The following is a 15,907-nucleotide window of genomic DNA, read 5'->3' as shown; positions in this document are numbered from 1 at the left end:
TGTCTATCCATATAGGTAAAAAAATAGGTTAGCAAAAAGTCAATTTCTTCAAAATCAGTAAATACTAGATCAATAAAATCAAATCTTAATGTAATATAAAAGATTAAGCTAGTTATGTCCATAGGAACTATTCATGGTAAACTAATAATTTTTAAATTGGGAGACCCTTTCATAAAGTGGGGCATTTAACCCGGTTTTACCCTAATATTAAGTGACGGGACGAACATGTCGTGCGTCTGATGGTAAGCTACACGCCTGTCTATAACAGTTGCAGTGTTACTCAGAGCTTTAAGTGGTAAAGATCTGAGGGGTACTGCCACTGCGCCCGTCACCCTGAGACTAAATTGGCAAGTCTCATGTGCCGGTAATTGCACCAGCACCTCACCCTTACCCTTCAAAACCGGAACATAGTAATGCTGACATTACTGCTTGGTGGTAGAAATAGGTAGGTACTTCTTTGATAGTCAAAGAAATAATATCTATTTAGAATCATTTTGTCTAGTGATTGAGCCGACAGTTGTAGTTTTTAAATCTTAATTGTTATAACACAAATTTTCTTCATTACAAACAAAAATTAATTACATTAAACAACTATAGTAACATGTTAATATTATATAAGTACGTATGTTCTTTTGTAATTTGAAGACTTTTTTATAAAAGCTATTTATTAATCAGAAAAGGTTCACTTGTTAAGTTTGATTGCAGATTTTATCTCGATGAAAATTTATGTAAATGAAGTGATAATAAAGTACGCCGAAGCTCACGAAAATAGACTTCATCATCACGTGAACATAGACGTTATACAGCTACTTGACAATACAAATATAGTGCGTAGACTACAAAGAACTATATCTTTTGAGTTAGGCGATTATCACACTGCACCGCGTGTGACGCGTCATCACGCGCGCGGTAGCGGATACGCAGATCTGCGTCAACGCGCGGTTTAATCTGCGCGGGGGCAGCGGTTTAGCGTCCCCGCGTCACTTAAAGTACTCGCTTCGCAGTTGATCGCCCTAGTGATTGTATATGTAGCCGAGATCCTTCTTTGACTAGAATGGTTAATAATACAGAACTCATTCAGGTGCTATACTCTGCGGTTCGCCGCGCCCCTCCGCACGGCAGCGCGGTATAACCGCGTGCGCTACGCTCTCACGGAGAAGCGTTGACAGTGTGTTCGACGGCGCGTGTCTTCCGTACAAACTGAGGTACTTCAGTACAACATTAAAAAACGCACTTCCGCGCTCCGTCGCGGGGCGCCGGTGCAGTGTGATAATCGCCTTAGTATAGTTAATTATAGTGAATAAAATAAATATTAGTGACTAGTGCTAACTAGACTATGAACACACAGACTAAGTGTCTTCCCCTTAATTAATTTTAAAAGATATTTTGTCAATGGTCAATCTCTTTATATAAGTTACTTTTATTATAGGAAATTATGTTCAATTAAAATTGCTTATTAGTCTTGTAAAATGGCTAGATTGTAATTAGTTATAGGGTTTTGTTTTGATTTATAACAAATAAAAAAAATGATTTCTTTCATCGTTACCGAGAGTTATTGCTTTTAATAAGTTACAAATGTATTAAAATTAAAAATTATAATCATACGATATGTCGCCACAGGGGTCTGAACTTCTTTCTCACTAGGCTATCTCTGCTCTTGACAAAAAGTGAACATATAAAAATATTTTTGTAAGTAAAATACTACGAGTATATCAGAAGGCTTTCGATATTTGAAATTCCACTAATCGAGAAATTATAAGAAAAACTGCTCGATTTCTTAAATGAGGTAAATCTTTATTCTACAACTTTTGATTTCTCAAAATTACGATGCAAAGTGTGTTAAATGTTATGCTAGGGCGGTGGGCGGAGGGCGGCGCCGCCCTGCGACTATATAAGTGCGTGGTAGGGCGGGCGGGCGCATAACACCACTTGTTGCCGTCGAGGTTGCAGCGAACGACTACGACTCGTCAAACATCCAAGGTAAGTGGCAAACTTTAAAAATTATATAAAAAAAATATTCAGGCAATGGTACGAGTTGTCACATTTATGCGAAAATTTAATATTTTCAGGTTTTTTTATAATTATTCAAAAACATTTTTGTAAAAGAAATCAATAATGATAAATGTGACATACAAATCTCTATTTTGCAGTGATATATTCCAAAAAAATGTAAAGGAAGATATAAGTGTGTAAAAATAGTTCCCGGTGGTTGACTGGTGTCAGAACGTGTTAAAAAATTATCTATATAAATCGAAAAGACGACTTCATAAAAGTAAAGTATAAAACTAAGGTTTTCAAAACAGTAACCCACCTGCGCCAGAAAAAGAAAATTTAATATTAAAGTTTTACGCCAACGTTACCAAAAAGTTATACTCGCTGTTACTTAACACACAAAGTATTTTCTTTATAAATAAAAAAAGAAGGCCAGGCACAAAAAAAATATGAAACTTTTTCACATAATAGTTATAATTATAATGATATTTTTGAAGCAATACTCTAATATATTAAGTTCTATTTGATTTTTTATTGCGCTCGTAATTTAAAGCCATTGTCAAAATTATGTGACAACTTACATTTTGCTTAAAACTGGTGTTTCCATTTTAGGCAGCGGTGTTGTATTTTTGTGTGTCGGTCGTTTTGGCAGATTGTTTATTAATTTTAAAAATTATATCTAGGCTATTCAACATGTACACATTTTTTCAAAACTAATTCGACTTCGAGAATGGAAGGTTTTGTCGATTAACGCTATACAGTGCTGAAAATTTGTGGTAAAATTCAATTATTTTTATATAATGTGACGAATCCAAACGAGCTTTAAAAATGTTTCCACTACTTCAAAAGAGTGTAATTAAGTCAATGGTAATTGTAATTATTACACAGGTCAATAGCAAGCTTCCATATGAAAATAGGAATTGCAATGGTTGTGCACAATTTAAGAAATTATTATTTAATTACCTGAATGTTATGACAATGTTGAAGATGTTTTATAAAATTTAAATTTCAAGTGTTCTATTTTTTTATCGGACAAACTTAATAAATCAACTATTATTATATTGTTTTGTATGCATGATTATAGTGTATTTTCAAATTATTCCATTCCATGAAAATTACATAAAAAGTGTATAAAGTTTGTGTGCCGCAAGACGGATCCAATGATTTAGAACTCATTTTTGTAACGTCTTATAGACAGGTTATAGCGTATCACAAATAAATTAATAATTTTATTTGACTATGTCTATGTCTAAGGTATTCTAAATCCTAAATATTTTTTATTTAAAGGCCGTGTGATTCTAAACATATGTTATAAACGTGGTCATAGTATAGTGGCTTTTTTTGTATTTTTAATCCTCTGAAAGCCTAATGTGTTGCCAAAAGAGATGAGCATTGGGTTAAAACCCAACAAACAATACGTTTTAGAAATTACGATGTACAAAATCTTTTTCAGACGAAAAAGAGGCAACTTCACACAATACGCACTTTACGATCCGGTGGATTCTCATTACTAATGATGCATTTTTACGAAAATCGATTTAAGTGCATACAACATTTTTTTTTTAGTGTAATCATTTTTATGGACAACTCACACTTGACCAAATAATTGACATCACATACGTTGCTCTGATCCCAAAGTAAGTAGATAAAGCACTTGTGTTATGGAAATCGGAAACAACGAAGTTACCAATGACACCCAGACCCGAGACAATATAAAAAAGTTATTTTTCTACACTGACCCGGCCGGGGATCAAACCTGGGACCTCAGAGATGGCGACACCATGAAAATCGGTGTGCAAGCCACTCGACCACGGAGGTATATGATCTAATGAATTTTTGTATCGATTTATCAATTCGATTTTTAAGCGAACCGATTCAATAGAAAGGAAAATCGACACGTCTAGCTCAGAAAGCAATAAATATTTTGTAATAATATCATGAATTTCAATAAAACTAAAAAATAAGTAAATAGTTTTATCTCTCGATTTTGGGCATTAACGAGTTTTAACCCGGGCGCTTGGACGTCTCTGGTTGCCAATGTTTGACCACGAACTCCGTAGTAGCTTAACCTTTTGAGCAACTTTGCCACTGATTTGAGAAGACAAAAGGTTTCCCTGTACGGGAGATTAATTTTATCCTAATATTTTTCATAATGTATTCAATAAAAATATTTTTTTATTGTAGAAAACACAGAAACATATACAGTTGTTTAAAAAGTTTTTGAACTTTGCTATGTTTTAATTTTATATTAATTTTCGTAATGCTAGAACCTTGAAAATGGTATTTTGGTATATAAATCCGTCTATAATTATTGAGGGAAAAGTAATTTTATCAAAAAAGCACTCGTTACTATAGAGGTAACAATAATACCATTAGCTAACTGACTGAGCTAAGCAGTATGTGTGTACACATTTTGTGTGTTTTGTTATATCTTTTAACGATAGGCCATAAAATGATGATTTAGAACGTTTTGATATTATATTTTAAGTAGGTATATATCGCATGTGTAACAAAAACATGAAAGAGAAGTAAGTAACCATTAACCATAGCATTAAAGTTTTTCGCCTTTCTGAATACTTTCACTCTCTAAGTCTAGGTTTATAGGTTTTCTACCGATCTGAGATCGTTGGTTTTTGTTATTTGTGGTTAGGTCTTTTTGCGTTTTGATGTTGCTTGAAAATCATATTATTTATGATTTTTCATTAACGTAAAAAATTGTATCAAGTTTATAAAATCATTGTTCGACGTGAATTGTTTCAGATCTTAAAAAAATTGCCTGATTGGATTGTTCATACCCACGAACAAGGTTTAAATGTATTGTTAAAAAAACATTTCATAATAATAAAACCTTCATTGAAAACCGGATATCATGTTTGTTTCATATCCGCAAAAAAGATGAAAAGCTTTGGCTTTTCTTCTTAATTTGCATCGCTTTGATGGCCTTTGGTGTTTATATTATTTCGTAAGTGACGAAAAGGTTTTAGCTGTTAAGCTTTTACGTTAATTTATTTTTACTCGATTACATTATGAGCTGAATAACAATAGTGTAGTCACTTATGGCGTACTGGACTATGCTACCGTATTAAACCAAAACAGTGTAATATCAAAATCAGCATTTTGAGAAAAAGCTGCGTAAAGGATTATTCGTTTTTTTTGTAATTTTTGAGGTTAATAACATAAACAGATACATTTATTTTGGAAAGTAAGTTATTTCTTTTGAAAACGAAGTACTTTCTTGTCTCTCGTTAACAGCCGAAAGATTATTGTTATTATGAAATTACAAAACACTGTATTGAACCTTGCAGTTTTGGATTGACACGAAGGAATGTTTTTTTTTGTTAAATTTTGAGCCGCGACAAATCGTCGCCTTACTTTCTCAAACTCGTATCTTAAAACGCAAAGTTACTGAAATGAAATTAATGAATTGTGTATACAAATTTTGCAGGCTGATTTCACATCACATTTTCTTCATATTTACACACAGGATTTTACCTATTCTTAAAGCAATGCTTCCACATTAACACCATTGATAAGAAATTTAAAATAAATAAAAAGTTTTGCCAACTCCTGAATAATCACTCTTTATACGATACGAGTTTGAGAAAGTAAGGCATCTTAATGTTAGTAAGGGTGATTACTAACATTTCGATGCTTTGCTCCTGAGACATTAATAATAATAATAATAATATAATAATAATATCTTTATTAACACTTTTGCCTTATAATTAGTACAGAGCAGCAATTTTATTATTTATTTAACAAAATATTATTGGTATAGATATAACGTAGCACAAAATATAAAATAAGGCGTACCAAATTTAGAGATTCTGTCTCCTAAATTAATCAAAGACTGTATCTTAGGAGGCAGTGTTCAGTTAGGGGTAACTATTACATAAAATCAAAACTTCTATTGAATCCAATCATTATAAAGTATATAAATATAAGTGAGTCTGTACGGTTATGGTTTACAACTATAGTGATAGGCATGCGTGTAACAAAAAAAAAAGAAAAAATGACGTTTTATAATATCTAAAAGGGTAATTCTAATGAAGAAGTAATAAAATAAAGAAAGAAATAAAATATACTTCGTGACCTATATAAATAAATGGACGTGTAAGTGTGTGGTGTGTGTGTGTGTGTGTGTGTGTGTGAGTGAGAGTGTATGTGTATAAAGATTAATTCAATTCAAGTTAATATGAAATCAAGTTCAAGTTTAAATTAAAAGTAATATTTACTAATTTTATCAATTTAATAATTATAATCTAGTAGAGCTTCAGTACTCGTGTAATCAAGAGTCTTTAGCCAATTTTCCAATTTAGATTTAACTTCGTAATTGCATAAGCCTACGATATTGTGAATTTTATGTAATTTATTGTACAGAAGAGAGCCTATAACAAAAAACTGTCTACTTGCAAAGGTGGTAATATGGTGCTCACCATGACATACGAGTCTTTTCAGACGTTGATTAGATTGTGGTGGAGGCACTAGACGATGATTTCTTAGTATGGCTTTAAGCACAAAAAGCGTCACATTGGAGCGATCTGACAGTTTTTGCCAACTCAGGCTCACCGCAACACTGTTTTGTGCGTATTACGCGAGAGTAATTGTCAAACCGGAAGACTATATCAAAATAATTTCTAAATTTAAAAACTTACAGTGTATTTTAGTTTTTGATATCTCATTCAAAAACACTAATACCTCCAAAGTTGAAATGTCAGATTATAGATTAGGCCTAGAGAAAACATAAGAGCGCTGTTGAATCAAAACACTGTAAGTGACTTGATACCGCAGTATGGTGTGAAGGAACCGTCAAACGGCACTTACTTAAAGAACAGGTTGTCGTTATTATTAATGACACAAAGAAAAATTCTTTCAGTCTGATTGGACTCGAACCAGCGTCTAGCCAGGTCGAAGGAATTTCTCTTTGTGTTCGATCTTTGTATTAATAATAATTATTTTTCACTTCTCATGCTCTAAAAGTACGTCATTACAGCCTTCCGTAGCGGGAGTAAAGGGCAAATTTTAATCCCTAGGGAGTAAAAAGTACCTAATTTTTCAATTTACCATGAGTGAACAAACTCAAACAGCCAGTACGACGCTCGGTTTTGGTTCCGTGCCTTTTCCGCATAGACGGTGGCGCCATATCATTTTCCCGCGTTAGTGCGTTTGTTTGTATATGTGTCAGGTTGGAAAAAAATTCCGCGAAACTTTAGAATTTTGATTAGTAATTTTGTTATAGAGCGAAAACGATTGAAATATTTAATTTTCTCGTAATTGAAGTGAAAAGTAAGTTCTAAGAGGCTAACCACCTCGGATATATATTGACTCATTTTAGTCCCTCGATAAAAAATAAAGGTACTATTATAAACTCATATATGAGGGAACGCTCGCTTACCATGCAGGAGAGTACGTAGTCAATTCCCATAATCGGTAAGAGCTACACCATTGGGTCTACATCATTTACACCGAGTCTTCCGTCTCGTCATGGCTATACGAGAACATTTCTTTCCTTCAGTTCAACTTTCTAAGGTACTTGTGTAATCATCTATACAGGAGATTTAATGTACTATGTCTGATGGCCGTTTTCATGCTATATAGGAAGAATTCTCCCATCGTATCGCGAGTTTCAAAAAAATATATGTAAGATAAAAAAATGTTTTATGCTTCAAAAACGTCTCTACGAAAAGAAATCGTTCTAAAGGTAACTCATGCTGAAAATTAACGCTGTTGCGATTGTCATGTGTCCCCGCGTGTTACTCATTATGTCTGCTCATTAACGTGGCTCTAGTGACGTAGTTAGTGCATACTGTAAAATATATGTATAAACAGAATATCCATGGAGCTGTCGCTTTGACAGAGATCTATAGAGGTACCGATTGAAAATATTGGTAGAGTTTTGTAATCCATAAGGTAGCAGTTAATTAAAATGGCGGTATGTATAGGAGACAGGCAATTTTTGATATTGCAAACCATTAAACGTAATTTTCATGAAACGACTTTCATGTTCCTGTGATATTTTATACGTAGTTGGAAATTGAAATTATTTTTTCGGACCTAAATCGTATCTAATGGTATACATTTGTTTTTTCTTTTTTCTCTTTTTAAGGAACCAAACTCGGCAAGTAAATTGAATCAGCCCTGACTAAGGGACCTATAAAGGGCCCGAAACATTGGTTGTTCGAAAAAAAAAGAAAAACAAATATACGAGATAAAAAGAAATGTTTCATTTCCAACCAACTTGAGCCCGTATAGGTATGAAACTTTATGATGTAACGGGAAACAGACAAACCACGTCTCTGGATATTAGCTTCTACTGAATGTACTTTATTAATTAAACATCTAAACTAGGCCCTAACTTAAAACATAATCAATTTATTGACTAAAACTTAATAACAAAATAGCTAACTAAATGTAAATAATCATAGTACAGAGTACTAAAAAAACCGACCTCAAAAGTTCGTGGAATTCCATCTATTTGTCAAGTTTTATTGCAATCAGTGACCGTAAAGTGCTCGAAACCAGATTCATGCCCTAGTTTGGCACCCTTCGAGGTGAAATTTTTTCTACAAATTCAAATGGGACCAAAATTAATTTTAAAAAAATCATCAAAATTGGTTCACAAATGCGGAGTTCTCGCGTAACATACATAAAACAAACAGTCGAATTGAGAACCTCCTCATTTTTTGAAGTTGCTTAACAAAGATGAGGCTTACATTCATGAAAAACTAATTCATCACTGACTTCTCATACTAAAAAACATGAATGAAGTTTTTTTTAATCTTCTTGCTCCTGCAAGCTGTCTTGCCGACATTTAGCTGGGGGTTAAACATTTAGTCTAAGGCGTGTATGGTACAATGCCACCAACATGTCCATCTCATTGTGAATCATTTTCACTTAGATAAAGATCTTGGGGAGCTTGTCTCTCTAATCTTGAAATGTTTGATTAGAATATTTTGTCATTCAGTTCCTTGCAATTCCTGGCAATCAGTGTCCCATTCCCCACCTCCATAACAAGTTTATCGTACTCATATAACGAAGACGTTTATAATGTATGGAACTTATTTACCGAAAATAATAACATTAAGCTATAATATGTATGTCCATATATAATAGCTACCCACTTACCCAACCTACCATATCCTTTTTGTTCCAAATTCCGTACCTGTTCCATAATCTGTAATTCTGCTTTCCCAGCACTTTAATTGGCTAAATGCGAAGGCAAAGCCATTAAAAAAAAAAGTTTTTTGCAAGTAGGAAGATGCCTTTGTAAGCGTTTGGAATAAGCAAGCTGCGTTTTATGTCCTCTTTTGTGGTTTTAATTGCCAAGTCATGATGAAGGCGTTGATATGTCGTATACTAAGGTGTACCAGTGATTATACGTAGCACTTTTGATTGAAATCTTTGCAGTACTAGAAAACGATATGTGAGCTAGCCTCATAGAATTTTCCTCTACAGTACAACCATATAGTACATAATAATAATTGTTGGTTATACCGAATTGTCACTCGCAGATTCCCGACACTGGACCATTGGATCTGTTCCATTAAATGTCCCCAATAGATAAAACTGACGTAATGACATATAATTATGTCGTATTTAATGTGTATGGAGTGACATCATTCCCCTCTAGGCCTGTCACTATTTACTACAAGTAATCATATTTAGTGTTTGTGTGGAATTCGGTCTCGACGCCTGATGAAAAATATTGGGCAACAATCGATATGGTTTTTGCAAAGTCTTTGCGACACTCACGTGATGGAATACGTTTGGTCGGTTTGAATTTGAACTAACCAGTTGGAATAAACGGACTATAGTAATTAGGCTGTTAGATATTATTACATATTAGGCTAGTCCACGAACGAGCTATGCACGGAGTTTCTCTGAAGACAAGCTAGCTGGGGCGAAAAGGCGTACATTGGGAGATGCTTGTGTCCAACAGTGGACTGCGATAGGTTGGATGATTAAGTATGAGGTCGTGATAGACTACATAGGAGAATGTTTGCGATCTTCAGTAAGGACTCTGTGTTGCTGTTCCACGACGTGAATAGATACGGTGTGGAGTGGCAACAGACAGTCCTTTCAATAAGTTAAAATAAAACAAAAAAACGTTTATTCCTCCGCTCAACAAAGAAATCATTTATTATGACTTCTTTGTTATATAGCAGGCTAAACTTTAAATTCTATCCGTGTAAAATTACTTTTTTTTGTTTAACCTAAAATTTATTTTAAAGGACCAGTACTTACTCGATTTTTTTATAGTATCAAGTGACGGGACGAACAAGTCGTGCGCTTGATGGTAAGTCACGCCTGTTCATAACAGTTACAGTGCCAATTAGAGCCTTAATTCGCAAAGATCTGAGGGCACTGCCACTGCGCCCGTCACCCTGAGACATAAGTTGACAAGTCCCATGTGCCTGTAAATTCACCAGCACTTTTATCCTTCCAAACCGGAAGACAGTAATGCTGACTAATGCAGTAATCTGCATGGCGGCAGAAATATGTAAGGTGGCAGTACTTCCCTGGACGAACTCTTTCACAAAAAAATAGAGCCATTGCTTACGTCGTTTTATAAAATACACAGTGTTTTCATACATAAATCATGTACAGTTTGTTCACAAATTATTGTTTGCTTCAATAGTAAATAAATTGATGAAATCACCACGCTGAAATAAGCACAGCAGAAGCGAAACTGTAAAGCCTTAAACATACTAGAAAAGGCCAGTTTATCGGTATTCTATAGGATATATCATGGAGAGTCTGCGATGGAATTGCATGAAATCATTTCGCCATCCCCTTTCCATTATCGGAGGACTAGACGTAGGCTGGGGTACCACCTGTATGTAGTGAGTAGTTCATGGATTTGTACGAAAGATTTCGCTTCCACATTTATATGGCGAAAGGCTATAGTGTGGAAGTTCCTCCCTGCAGACTTATTCTATAAACGCCATAGCTTGGGCCTTTTCAGGACGATAGTGAAAAGACATTATTTAGGTGTGCACGCTCGTCGAACTCATCGTCCCTTTTCATCAGGAGAGATGGAGGTCAAATTGGAGTCCAATTTAATATGAAAAAAAAACTTGGAACAAGAAATTCCCAATGCACATTCAACACATGCACTCCTCAGACTTATTGGTTTATATATTTCACTAAAAGGTAGGTTTATAAATATATTATCGTTAATTTTTCAGGGGTGCATGTGTTTGGTTTTAACGACTGTTTTAAAGTATTTGCGTCCTGTTTTAAAATTAAATTTTTGTTTTAATTAAATTTCAGTTTTAAAATGGAACTTAAAACAGGACGTAAATATTTTGAAATAATCGTGAAAAACTAAAATATGCTCCATTGAAAAAAATTTCGAAATGGCGCTTTCGCCCCTTTTACAAACACCGACAATATAATGTTAGTGTACTAACTATTAACCATATATATAATTAAGCTTCCTTTATAAACTGTCACTTTAAGAAGTTTAACACTATGCATATCGAGTTCTTAGATTTTCGCGATTGTTACACATAGGAAATGAAACTATTTTTCCGGGTTTAAATCGCGTTTATTTGTTTTTCAAACAAACCGACGTTTCGGGCCCTTTACAGGTCCCATGGTCACGGTTGACACTATTTACATTCACACTATGTAAATGACGTAAAATGGAATGGGCAACAACATTTTTGACAACACAATACAAAATCTCACCGTACCTAAAAGATTTATAAAGTTTTCCAATATATCGTGACAGCTATTATGTTTCAAAACAAAATGTTTTTGTCGTTACTTGTTTTATTTAAAGTTCTGGGTACACATTGTGGTTAGTCAACTAAAACTTCCATAATATACTTAAATGTCACGATTTTTTTAATGTCAAATTATAACTATAACTGCAACTATAAGACCACAGGTCCCTCCTCTACTAAGGCCTATATATCCCGATAAAACATTTTAAGCCTCTTGTGCTTAACTGCCTCCGTGGCCGAACGGTTACCATGCTGGTCTGCCACGCAGAGGTCCCGGGTTCGATTCTCGGGCCGGGAGAAATATTTGTATGGCCTACATTTATTTCTCTCACGAGTTTGGGTGTAATTTGTAGTTGTCTATGTGTGTGTCCATGATACCCGCGACACAGTATTTCCCTATAGGATAACATAAATGCAATTACTTAATTAATAGACATTGCAGTTCCAACACACATATCATACAAAAGACTATAACTCGGTAAATACAAAACGTTATGAGAATTTAGCGACAAGAAAAAGTATGCGTTGTCCCAATTGTTCTTTCCACATCAGGCGTTATCCCTAATCATTTTCTCCATAGTCTCAAATTATTGAGATTTTAAGGAAACGCTCTACATTATACCGCATAAAGATATAATTTTAAATACATACAATACGTAATTGTGAGAAAGTTCATGCAGATGGAAAAAGACGACGTGAGCTCTTATTACACACCGTCCACATAGATACACACCATACAGCATTTACTTGATTTCATAAGCTGCACTGCATTTCACAGCTCAGCCGCCTTGCGAAAACAGCGTAAATGGTAAAACTGTGGTAGCCACCCGGTCGGATTCTGTGCATAGAATTCAACTACCAGTGAAAATTGACATACAGTGAAGGTCTCAATTCTTTTTGCTTGAGCTTAGAGCAAAGAGCTAGAGCTCGGCTGGGGGATTACAAAAATAAGGGGGAACTAGAGAAACACACTATTTTGTTCTTCTTCGTCTTCAAAAAAAATCTTATAGCTACTTTTGTTTACACCAAATTGGGAGATCATTTTACTTGTATCGAGTAATAATTGATTCTGCATCGTTGGTGGTATTGTCTTACTTACACTTGTTTTACATAGAATCAGTCAATTGAACACAGAAACAAATATCACCAAAGTATAGTCTTCCATATCTCTGACGTCAGTCCATGAACTTTCACAAAATACTAAATATTTCGACGAAACAATTGCAAATAAAATAGCATTGTTACAATAACTTAAGCAATTTATTCAATAAAATATATCCACGAACGTGCAGAAAACGCCTATCCAATTTTAAAAACGACTATTGTATTTTGAGGAGAAGAATGTAATAGTTCCAATTCGTTCAGATATACAGTGACGCATTCTATTTCGTAACATACATACATTTCTCTTTTTTCATCCCACTGACATAATTACAGTTTCCGCAGCACTGAATCAGTCCTCAGAGACTGGCGACCAATATTTGACAACCCGATTCAATATCAACAACTCCTCCAAAGAAGTTGGTCGTCGTTGGTTTACTGGCCTTGTACGACGTGTAGTGAAATTGATGGAATTTTCTCAATAAGTTCCTGGATTGCGTATCATGCCCAAGTAAATATTTAGCAGTATCATTGAATCTAATTCTAAAACGAAAATTGTCCGTTCACTAATATCCTTCAGGCTCATACAAAATTGCTTATAAAACATAAATAAATAAATATTAGACAACATCGCACACGTTGCACACGTCTGATCCCAAAGTAAATAACTAAGCACTTGTGTCAATCGGAAACAACGACGGTACCAAAAACATCCAGACCAGAGACAACATAGAAAAGTTAATTTTTCTACATTGGCCCGATCGGGATTGTACCCAAGACCTAAGACGTGAAACCGGTATGCGAGCTACCCAATCACGGAGGTCGATAAATTATCAGAGCGAAGCCGGTTTTATTATGTTTATAAAAGTATTAAAGATGGTTTTAGTAGTAAAAATTAAAATATTCATAAAGTTATCAAGTAAGTTAATAAATTTGATAAATATCAGACGCAACAAACCACCGACTTCTCATCGTCTGAGTTTATCCATAAGCCACTTTCGCACTCAAACCTCCTTTTCAAATCTTCGTTAAAGTGAAAATAATAACTGGACAATCACATGGCAAAAAGTACCCATTGTCTACGAGGCCTAAAATACTTTTTTTTAAATGTGGCACAAAAAGTGGAAAATTGAGCAACAGTCAAACAAAAAAAAAATAAAGAAAACATTTTAACAAAACATCTGCCAAGACCCAAAACTCAAAGACATCATAAAATTACCTCAAAAAAATCTTCAAAGACTCAATTACCTATTTATTATTTTTAGCCAATATAAAAAGGGATGCGACCGAGACACGAAAGTTCGTTTATCCTGGTACTAAATAAAAGAAGGAGTAATAAAAAAACTAAAGAAATTGAATACGTAGGAGTATATTATTCTAAATTCCAAAATTTCTTATAATCTTGCTTTCCGAAAGATCCGATCGAAGAGGACCTCAGTGGCCTAGTGGTTGGCATTGTGGGCGCTGGGTGAGAAAGTCATGTGTACGCTTTTTTCACCATACAATATTTTTGTTAACTTAGCGACCTATTTATTGCACGTGTAAATGCTTATAAAGACAATTGACAACTCGCTTTACTAGCGATCGGCCACAGATAAGCGTTAAAATATTGATTTATATTGCACACTTTTTACTGAATACATTAACTTATTACGGAAATTGTGGATTACCTCAACTCAACATTAACGTAACACGATTTTTTTCTAAAGTATGCGATCTTTGTTATTAATAATTATAACAAATTAGTGGATCAATTTCACAAAATTATTGAATATCATGATAGTGAAACATCGTGATATTCAATAAAAACTTGAAAAATTACAATAATTCACTAGTTTCTTATTGTTATTGACACAAACATCAAACAAACAAACATAAAGAAAAATTGCCTCGATCCATGGCTACCACGTTGAGGCTATACTTGCATCAAGGGAATTTTTCTTTGTGTAATTTTTATCTTTGTGTCTATAATAATAATAATAAATTAATCACGATTATGGTTGCACAAATACAGTGCAAAAAATCGATTCAATACAGAACACTTGTCACAAACTATTATTTTTTGTAAAGCTTCTTATTAAAGAGTTCGTCCAGGGAAGTACTGCCACCTTACCTATTTCTGCCGCCAAGCAGTAAGGTTAACATTACTGCGTTCCAGTTTTGAAGGGTGCTGGTGAAATTACAGGCACATGGGACTTGAAAATGTATGTCTTACGGTGACCGGCGCAGTGGCAGTGCCCCTAAGATCTTTGCGATTTAAAGCTCTGAGTGGCACTGCACCTGTTATGGACAGGCGTAGCTTACCATCAGATGCAAGACTCACAGACAGGAGGTCCCTTCATTTGATATTATTAAAAAAAAACTATAAATCTGATGCTCTATGTATAAAACTGATTTTCTAAAAAACCTGATGCAATTATCTACGATACAAGCAATACCTATTTGATTCTGGAAAAATACAACTTCAAATTTTCTACTTAAAAAAATATAGTTCTTGAAAGAAGAAAAGCAAACACACGATATGACTATCGCCTTTCTATTATATTAGTAAACACAAAAGCGTAAAGAAAAATTGGAAATAGAGCATCGATTTGCTTTCAGAATAAATCACGCAGTCCCGTGTCCAGTGACTTTGCTAACAAGAGTGTCATGTTACTTTCTCACTGTTAGTGATTATGTATAAAATTTAGTTTTTAAATGATGTTCCAGTGCTGCAAAACGCATCTTATTAGAAGAGGTTTTAGGCTATAGTCGAAAACGCAGGTCAACATTTTTTGTTCAATGATTTTTTAGTGAGAGTGAGAAGAACGAAGACGTATTGTTTGTATTTTTAAACAGAATTTTTTGAATGATGTTTTACTCCAGTGAAATTACTCCTTTACTTTGTTATTATTACTGATACAAAGTTTGAACATAAAGAAAAATTCCTTCAATCTGACTGAACAGATTCAGTATCTGTTACCTTGACTGTACTTGTTAGCAGATCCTACGATTTTCTTACTGCCTCCGTGGCCGCACAGTTTCCATGCTGGACTGCCACGCCTCGGTCCCGGGCTCGATTGCTGGGCCGGGGAAATATTTGT

The 15,907-nt window shown here is 34.4% G+C and overlaps 1 protein-coding gene across 1 annotated transcript in view; it reads left to right on the top strand.

The window, feature by feature from the left end:
* Positions 1 to 1,927: 1,927 nt before the first annotated feature.
* Positions 1,928 to 15,907, top strand: part of LOC113229506 (diuretic hormone class 2) — a 147,991-nt gene continuing 134,011 nt past the window's right edge. Inside the window, exon 1 of the mRNA XM_026463115.1 lies at positions 1,928 to 1,980. The gene's annotated coding sequence lies outside the window, so the exon portion shown is untranslated. The remainder of the gene's footprint in view (positions 1,981 to 15,907) is intronic.

The sequence above is a fragment of the Hyposmocoma kahamanoa genome, unplaced genomic scaffold (genome assembly GCF_003589595.1).
Source record: "Hyposmocoma kahamanoa isolate Upper Pololo Valley unplaced genomic scaffold, ASM358959v1 62, whole genome shotgun sequence".
Classification (NCBI taxonomy): domain Eukaryota; kingdom Metazoa; phylum Arthropoda; class Insecta; order Lepidoptera; family Cosmopterigidae; genus Hyposmocoma; species Hyposmocoma kahamanoa.
This window is presented reverse-complemented; position numbering and strand designations above follow the sequence as displayed.